The 7,752-nt window shown below is 42.8% G+C and overlaps 1 protein-coding gene across 1 annotated transcript in view; it reads right to left on the bottom strand.

Annotated features, from left to right (window-relative positions):
• The window catches only part of LOC108797774 (FAST kinase domain-containing protein 3, mitochondrial-like), a 72,379-nt gene that overhangs the window by 6,965 nt on the left and 57,662 nt on the right, over window positions 1–7,752 (bottom strand). The window lies entirely within an intron of this gene.

Here is a 7,752-nt window from a genome sequence, read left to right as displayed (position 1 = left end):
ACCAGATCACTTCTTCCCCACCTCGGCTTGATAAAGAAGATATACTCTTCTAAACGTGTTGCAACTAAAGAGATCCAAACACTGTTTACACTGTGAGCATACTTGCTGATCGTCAACGATCAATTAGTTTTTCCACCCCGCTGTCACTCTCTCTCAGTCACCATCAAACAATGCTCCATTACATCCCCCCTCCCCCCGCACCACATGGCAGGTGCACCCCACAGAGTCCTGCTACCCTGGTGAGACCCCGGTGAGACCCCACAGAGCCCTGGTACCAGGGCTCTGAGGGGTCTAACCAGGCTGGTGTGACCCCACAAAGCCATGGTGGGAGCCCTGGGGAGACCCTCCAGAGCCCTGGTGCTGGTGAGACCCCACAGAGCCCTGCTACCCTGTTGAGACCTCCTCAGAGCCCTGGTGAGACCCCACAGAGCCCTGGTACTAGGGCTCTAACCAGGCTGGTGAGACCCCACAAAGCCATGGTGGGAGCCCTGGTGAGACCCCACATCGCCCTGGTGAGACCCCACATCGCCCTGATGAAAACCCAGCCCTGGTTCAACCAGGGCCCTAAGGGGTCTCACCAGGCTGGTGAAACCGCACATAGCCATGGTGGGCCCCTATAGAGCCCTGCTGCTGGTGAGACCTGGTTTAACCAGGGCAATGTGGGATCTCACCAGGGCTCAGAGGGGTCTAACCAGGCTGGTGAGACCCCCACATAGCCCTGGTTTTAAAATTGTAAAATTGCAGCTGGTTCCGCCCCCTTGCGACGCGGACGCTTGCAAGGGATGGAAGACGTAGGACACAGCGGGGATCGTGGACAAGGTAAGAGACTGTAATCCCGAGTGTGGCTTGGGGTTACCACTTATGGTACTGAATATTAATCTTATACGACGGGTATAGCCCAAAACCTATATTTTAACACAAAAAGTAGGGGGTCGTCATATACGCCGAGTCGTCTTATACGCCAACAAACACGGTACTTTTATTCTCAAGGCAAATCATACTGTTTGATCCAGTACTACAGTAAAATGCTTCACTCACTAACTTGTACCAAGAGGAACATTTATAGCCAGTGCTCTCGGCGTCTCTCCTCCCCGGCACCGCTCGGCCTCCTGTGAAAGTTTCTCTCCTCCCTGCTGGGACACAGAGCAGCGCCCAGCAGGGAGGAGAGAAACCAGGGATGCACTGCTATTTAGGCCAAAAGATGGCACTTTCGGCATTTTGCCAAGTGCCATTATCGGCCGATATGTTTCCCAAGAAATTTCCCTTTACTGTCCCAGAGACACAAAAGCGAAAATAGAAGAAATCTCTCAAAGTGAGGGAAATTCCCTTCTTAAAACAGGTGTGCCAGGAACAGGGGTCTCCACTGCACAATTTACCCTTACCTCTTGTTCTGAGAACAACTCTAGGGCCCCATTCACACTTAGGCATTTATGCGTGTTTTTGCCTAGCGTTTTGAGCGTCTTTTGCGCATTTGTGTGCGCATCTGAAGTGTGTGCGTTAAATAGCGCATTTGAGGTGGCAGACTGTGAGACCTTTTTCTATTTAGTCTATGGTGACAAAAAGCGCTGTAAACTGCCACAAATGTAATTTAAGCTTTAGGCAATGCACAGCTTGCAACAAAACGCTCAGGTGTGAACAGGGGCCATAGAAATGAATGGGAGTTCTTGTGTGACAAGACACCTAGGTGTAAACAGGGCCCAAGATTCTGGGTTTCCCCTCACTTTATTTCTTAGCAACAATGGTTACCAGGACAAATAGAAGGGCGAATATCCCTATTGGGAAAACAGAAAGGAATTAAAACTTAACAGAGGGCCTAACTTTTTCCCAATGTATCCAAAATTAGTGGTTTTACCTAGAGATAGAACTTGATCCTTATTTGCTCAAACAAACCTTTAGGTCCAACAGAACAAATAATTTTATATTCTATAGGTCCTCTGTTCTCTCCAGTCTGTATTGTGCATTTTATAATTTTTTAGCATTACCTAAAACATTGAATTTTACTACACAGGTTTGAAACCTCCAAACAATTGCATAGTAAATATACTGGGTCTACTTATCAAAGTTTTCACCCAAGCACAATTTTTGTATTGATTCAGCTGTGAATCTTGGGTAAACGTGGTCTGAATCTTGGGTGGAAACATTGATAAATAGACCCAGCTGTGTCCCATTGTAGCAATGTCAGACCTTTCACTATTTTGTAGCTCATCTCTGGAATTGCTCTCATCAATACCCTTTGGCAAATGAGGTCTCTGGAACTTGACACGGTATGTGAAACGAAGTCTAACTAAAGCAAACTTAATCATGACCTACGTCCTCCTGTTGATGATCCCTCTAGTGATACACCCCAGAATTCTGCTTGTTTTCCCGACTGCCAGGACACACTGTTTGCTCATTTTGAAATCTGAAATAAGCACCTCCAACTCTTCACTTCTGTAGTCTTGGCAACACTATACCCCAATATTGTACACATAGGATTATTTTTCCCTTGGTGCATTAATTTGCATCAAGGATTATTGGACCGCAGTTTCCTCTGCTCTGACTAAACTTCAAGCAATGCCAAATCATGTTCCAAACACCCGCAGGAATATCAACCCTATTGCACATCTTTGTTTCATCAGCAAAAAGACTTGCCTTGCCCACCAAATCTTCATTTATACCACTTATCATATTAAATAGAACAGGACTTAGTACAGAGCCTTGTTGTATGCCACTAGTGAACGGTCTCTGTTCCAAATAAACCTAATTTACAACTACACTTTCTATTCTTTAGCCAACTGCATATCTACCGATTGTTCAACTTTTTTAGGAGATCCATATGTGGAACTGTAATAAATGTTTTGCTGAAATCTAAGAATCTAATATAAGAAAGACAGGCTATTTCCACTCTACTGGGCATTTTCATAAGTACATTTTAAACCAAAGCCGGCACAGCAAACAGGCACTGTCGTTCACAGGAAGGCTGCCAAGGTCCTGGCAGCCTTCCTGTGAAACACGACACCTGTTTACAGCGCTGGCCGCAAATCTTCTCCTTCCTGAGGAAGCCTGCCGCCCATGAGACCGAACAGGACCCCTGGTGAGCCCCGACACACCCCACCAGAGACCTCGCACAGCCCACCACCAATTTTTAAAAATTTCCTTTGCTTGTTTTAATCCTGCACAGTTTATCTTAACTTGTTAAGGACCTAGGACTTACATTACAATTTACATTCCTTTCCTAGTGGTTACATGCCTGCAAGAATAACTGATGGGGCCACTGTCTGAGCACATGAGATCAAGACTGCATAGATGAGCTGCTTTGAGGAAATTTTCATCACTGACTGCTGAAACAGTATCAAAACTAGTTAAATTGTAAAAATGAAATGTTACACTGTATTTAGCTGTAGCTACCTGCAGATAACCTAAAAGTCTTTCCTATTTAACCCCTGATGATTTTAATAAGGGCTAGATAATTATAATAATGGATTCATCAACCTCACCTTTGTTGGTTTCTTTTGCCAAATTTTACTAGTTACTTTATAATTATGACTGAAAACATCATTACTTCTTTTTTATTTTAAAATGTATATATGGAAAAGAGCTCATTCCCATTTGTGTGCATTAGCATGTGTTAATGTACACTATGTTAGGGCAGCACAGTTATTATGAATGGGCTAACAATGTACAGCAATAGCCTAAAAATATGATATAACCTTTTCTTTGAGTTCACTGCATGGCATCCACAAGTGTGTTGCCTGCTGCCATTACCATTATTTTTAAGGACATATAAGGCTTTGATTTGGTACACAGTTTAAATAAAAAGACTGTTATTATTGGTATTATTTAGTATTATTACAAATGCATCAAAATATTGTTCTATCTTTTTATAGTCTATTTTTATTTAATTTAAAATACTGTAATCTGATAATTACAGAATTAAGCCTATGGCACTGAAAAAAACACTGCAGCACTGCAGAAGGTGCAGGTGGCAGAGTTCATCTGCAAGCTGAAGGTTTTCGTTATTTTCAGTATAGCCATCAGCTAAATCTGTGACCTTTATGTGATAGCTGACATAGTGATCACATAATCAGGAACTCAGGATTAGCATGGTTACCGATGATCAATGGGAACCCAGTGATTATCGGTACAGCCTTCATTGATATCCACCAATTCCACTGTCATCTGGTGGCTCTCAAAGGGTAGAACATTTATAAATGTGTCCCCAGTGTATGGAATCGTGCTAGGACACATTTATATACAAATGGCGCAAGGGTTTAATGGAAGCAAAGAAAAATGAGGTCTCTTGCTCTATCTGACAGGGCTGTGTTGTTTGGGAGAACTGGATAAACAGAAATGGAAATCCTTTGGCAGGTAAAACCACTGCCATATACAGGCAGCCCCGGGTTTACGAACAAGATAGGGACTGTAGGTTTGTTCTTAAGTTGAATTTGTATGTAAGTTGGAACAGGTACATTTTTTATTTTGGTTTTGGATAGCTTAGGGAAGGGTTTACCCCCTGTAAAGTTTGGTCTGGCGTGTGTGCCCCTGTTCAGAAGATTTCACTTTCTGTCCCTGTGACAATTGGATTTTTAAAATTTTGACCCAAAAGGTGGGCAATCCTCGTCAGCACGAGCGCGGTAGCATTACAACTACTCCTGCTGTACAGTAATAGCCTCCGTATGTAAGTAGGAGTCGGATGTATGTAACTTGGGGACTGCCTGTATATATTTCAGCCATGTATTTAGCCATTTACTTGGAGATGACTTTACCCGATTTGAATCACTAAGCTGCTAATGCATTCCACAACAGCAAGCTGTGCTAAAATTAGAAAGTTTGCTCAATACTCCTAAATATTAGTTCTCTTCAATTCACAGCATCTCTGTATTCACTGCACACATATACCACCTCTCCCAGGGTTAATAGTAGAGCAGCAGTAACATACATCTTTAAAGTGTATTTTGATGTGTTTTTAGTATATTGTAATATTGTCATTATGTCTCTCAGTGTCAGGTTTGCTGGGCTACGCTCTATTGGAGCGTGGCCGGAATTAATCAGCACTGAGGTTAAACCATTGGAGTAGATATCTTCCTGTGGATGTGGAGACGCGGCCGCTGTGCGCAGAGATCTCCGCCGGCGAATGGTCCATGTGCTATGCGCTGGGCTGTTGGCCGGGGGAGATTGATGTGCATTGTGGAGCGGTGGCGTCTTAGCGGGTGTATTGGCGCCGGACGAGGGCCCCTGCGTAATGCAGTTTTAATTCCTTGGCGTGGGTACATTTGCTTTGAGAACGCGGTATTATTTCAGATACATATCTGCCTTTACAAAAGGAACATATACGCTCGTGTCTTTTTGTGTGCGTTTGATCGACGCGCTGGAAATAATATGGCGTTGTCAATGCAGATAAGCTTGCATTCATGAGAACCGTAGTATAATTTCTATTGGGCATTGCTCACTGAGCAATGCTGGATAGAGTTCGCTCCAGTGGTATCGGCGAGAGTATATGCACAGGTCTGGTTGAGGCAGCGTCCACAGTCAGCACGCTGCTTCCTTTGTGTAAGTGTTTTGGCGGGAAAACCATTGCACATGTTTTTCCATTGTTAACAAATTTGCACGTGAAACATGAACTGGCAGCTGAAAACTGTGCACGGTGCTTCACATGCATGAGCATACACTCCCCTTTTCTATTGTCTATTCAGATGTATACATGTGTTTCATTGGCTGACTCCATGTTATGTAAATGTATGAGGAAGTGGTGGCTGTTGTAGCCACCACTTCCTGCTGTTACCCCTATAAAATAAAAGGATCTCACTCCATTCAGGAGGACAGAGACTGAGGATCTACTGTGACAACAGCTGTGTGTGTGTTTCATTGGGACTGCCGAGCGAGCTCGAAGGAATTATACAGGGAGAGCAGAGGACTGTGCTTTTAAGTGCAGAGGCTTTCTATGCGCAGGAAGCGTATTTTAATTTCTATAACATAATGGCGAGCTAGGATTATTAAGGAGCCAACAGAGTTTTCTGCACAGCTGACCACAGGGGGAAGGGCTGATTCAGGTTCAGTGGAACAAATTGAGTATGTATTTCAACTTTTGACATTTTTTGTTTTTCTGAAGCCAGAATCTGCTTTCTCTGTCAGCTGTGTCAGTAAGTTCTCCTCAGCAAAAGAACCTCTTTTGCGTCTGCTCTCTTTGTATCATTTTGGGGTTTTTGGGTTAATATTTACCTGGGATATTTACCTGGGATAGGGGTATTGATTGGAGAGAAAGCCTGTCCTGCTGTCCTCTATGGGCCCCAGTCAATACAACTTAAGCTCAACACACTCCCTACAATCTAATTGTGTAGTTTCCTTTAGATCTACAAGCAGCTGTGTGGTGCAGGGGCATGCCTGATTGGATGCAGATTGATTGTATGGACTAGGTAAGTGCTCGGGTTGTGTAGTTTTGGTGGATCTGAAGTTGATTGTACAAAGATTGTATGGTCAGATTGTGAGGTGTGTGGTGACCATTAGAGGGTTTGTGTGAAGGGTTGCTGTGTATGTGAGATGTGTGGTCGGTGTTTTGTTATATAGTCGGGTTCTTGTGTGAAGCAAATTTCTCTTGTTAATAATAGAATTCCGGTCCGGGTAAGTTTTTGCGGTATAGTGTAATACTGAGCGGAGTTATTCTATTGTTAGATTCAGCGCTGAGCAGAAATCTATTCGCTTTTGGGCTGGAAATCAGTTTTGGGTGAAATTGATGCGGTTTTTGTTTTCTATGCGCTAGGACTGTTATTAGTGTAATCCTTTGTGTTTGTACTAGATCTCAGTGCCACCATTTTGTTTTTTGAACTGAGCCATGCGGCTTTGCCACCATGTTGTTTTTGTAGTGAATTTTATATTTCAAGTAAAATTATTCGGTTTTAGTATTAGAATATAGTTTTTAGTTCTATTGTTGCGGTTTTTTAACTGAAGTTTGGTTTTTGGTGGTATTCGTTTTGGTGCTGCAGTTTTTTTTTTCCAAATTCTTTATTGACTGAATCAATGTCATAAAACACAGTAACAGTGGATATAGTGAGTTTACATCACCCACCGAGTCCACAATAAAACAGACTAACATATTTGACATATAAAGCCAGACTTATAGAGTCAGATCAATGAACGCTTATATTATCTAAGCAAAGTATATACGTTGTCTGCCATAGTCTACAGGGTTCCATAACTCTATGTAGGGAAGTTCAGTCGCTAAGTACGATCCTGGAAAATAGCTGTATATCGTGGTTAAAGGAGGGGCGGTAGAGAGGACAGACCAGAAGAGGAAGGAGTGGGTCCGGACAGGGCCCGATACACCCTGCAAGGGTCCTCGTTTCTGTCCTGGGAGCTCTGGGGAGGGAATTGTGCAGAGGTTCTGTAGCACAACCATGGCCCCCAGGTGGCATTGAATGGTGCTGCAGTTTTTAACAAAAAATTCAGTTTTAGGTGGAGCTGGTTCACTTTTAACGGAGTTTTGGTGTCCATTGAAAGCGATTTGTTTGTGATTGCATCAAATGTCTGTTTTTGTGCAGGATAGTTATTTTGTCTATTTGTAACTTTTCTATGTACAGCTTGATTTTTTTGGTAATTTCTGTGTTGTATTTTGTTGTTTGGTTATGGTATAGCTCAGTGACCGGCCTTAAAAGGAGTACTATTTGTTAGGGCTGGTAATGATTAAAAAAAATTTTGATTAATCGAACACGAAAATTTTAATCGATTAATTATAAGGCACATACAGATCCAACTACATTGGCCTATACACATACAGCA

This window comes from Nanorana parkeri, unplaced genomic scaffold (assembly GCF_000935625.1).
Source record: "Nanorana parkeri isolate BGI_ZX_2015 unplaced genomic scaffold, ASM93562v1 scaffold1334, whole genome shotgun sequence".
Lineage (NCBI taxonomy): Eukaryota > Metazoa > Chordata > Amphibia > Anura > Dicroglossidae > Nanorana > Nanorana parkeri.
This window is presented reverse-complemented; position numbering and strand designations above follow the sequence as displayed.